This window comes from Dipodomys spectabilis, unplaced genomic scaffold, assembly GCF_019054845.1.
Source record: "Dipodomys spectabilis isolate Male_0828 unplaced genomic scaffold, ASM1905484v1 ptg000202l, whole genome shotgun sequence".
Classification (NCBI taxonomy): Eukaryota; Metazoa; Chordata; class Mammalia; order Rodentia; family Heteromyidae; genus Dipodomys; species Dipodomys spectabilis.
Genome location: NW_024870879.1, coordinates 553685 through 555370, shown reverse-complemented (window position 1 = coordinate 555370; position 1686 = coordinate 553685). Strand labels below are relative to the sequence as shown.

The following is a 1686-nucleotide window of genomic DNA, read 5'->3' as shown; positions in this document are numbered from 1 at the left end:
CTGTGGAGTTCTTCAAAGTGAATTGTCTGCTTTTGATGTCAAAATGTATTCAAGAGTTTTTGTATACATCTATAATGATTTATGCAGAGTTTGTGATTTTGTTGATCGGAAATAATTTTAACTTATCTGTTGAAATGAGTAGTATAGAAACTAAAGATATTTCCATTGTTTGTCTGAAAAAGTATATTTTAAAATATTCTATATTCTATGTTTGTATAGTGTCCATAATCTCTTTTATTCTCTCCTAGATATAATACATTGAATTCTACATTGTTTTATAACATATAGGTTCATTAATGTGTCCTTTCAGATTGCATTCCATACAGAAACAGTTTAAGATTCCTTTTTTTTCCCCCTAGGTCCTTTTAGTATTATATTTCTTTGGGATAAAACGACAATGTTGTCTAATTTCAAAAGTTGTGTAAAGGTTATGCTATGTAAAGGCCTTTCTAAGGTGAAAATTTAATACACTGATGTCAAAGTAACTTTTAATTATATGAATTAGGTGTATTGTTTCACTTGTAATTTTGTAATCAACTTTTTAATAGCTGTTTTTCATTTCTTGCATCTGAAGAATGAAAAATTTTGAATACTTCACAAATTTTCATATCATCCTTGTACAAGTGCCCTGTTAATCTCTGTATTGTTGTAATTTTGGTATACAAGCTGCTGAAGAATGTAGTATCCTGCAAATTTTAGTAGTTAATGATGAAATATTTATAAAGGCTTATATGCTTAAGTGCCTATTTGTAACAAGGAAACTTTATTGTTCCTAAAAATGCTATTAATCTTATTTCCCTAAAATTCTGTGAATAGTTGAAAAAAAATGTTGTTCAGTTGATTGCTCACATTTGCAATTTTTTTGTCAATGACTATTTTAAGTCCTTTTCATTTAGAATTTGATCATACTTTCAAGTATTAATAGCTAAGTCCAAATGAGACGGCTTTTTCAAGTACTTATTTATCCAACTGTGTTAGCTCTGTGGAGCCAATGGATTCAAAGTAAGCCTTGTTTAAGAGCTACTTCTAAACATATGCAGCTGAGATTTTCCCAAATGAGGTCTTACTGGCACAAATGTCTACCTGACCCTTTACCCTTCTTCCATGTAGGAACAGACCAACCAGAATATCTTACTCTGACAGCATAGATTGTATTAGTGGAACAAAACTAATCTTAGTTACAAGGGATCTTAGAGAGATGAACAGTTCAGCCAGAACTGTTCATACTAGAAGGCATTTTATCAAAATATGATTGTTTATGATACCTACCATTTCAAAAGTAGCTAAAGCCAAGAAAGTGAAAAAATGTTCATATTCATGATTACCTAATGTCTTGGCCTGTCTACATTCCAAACAGGCAGGAACTTACACTACTGCCATTTTAACACCAAATATTTTCATAGTTGCAAGAGAAGTCCATATATTTCTCTTCATTATTAGGCCTTAAATTGGTAATGTTTTTTATTATTTTTATTTCTATTATTATTTTTATTGTGAACAAAATGTACAGAGGGGTTACATTACATGGGCAAGATAATGAGTACATTTCTTATCAAGCATTGCAACCTCCTTCTTTGTTTACCCTTCACATCCCTTCTCAGCCTCCCCCCGACCCCCAGCCAATCCTCCCCCCCACCAAAGTTGTAAAGTTCGTTTTGGACATGACAACTTGTACTTCTGATTGTT

The 1686-nt window shown here is 31.7% G+C and overlaps 1 pseudogene; it reads right to left on the bottom strand.

The window, feature by feature from the left end:
- Nucleotides 1–578: 578 nt before the first annotated feature.
- Nucleotides 579–678, bottom strand: LOC122122047 (annotated as a pseudogene).
- Between the last annotated feature and the right edge of the window lie 1008 nt (nucleotides 679–1686).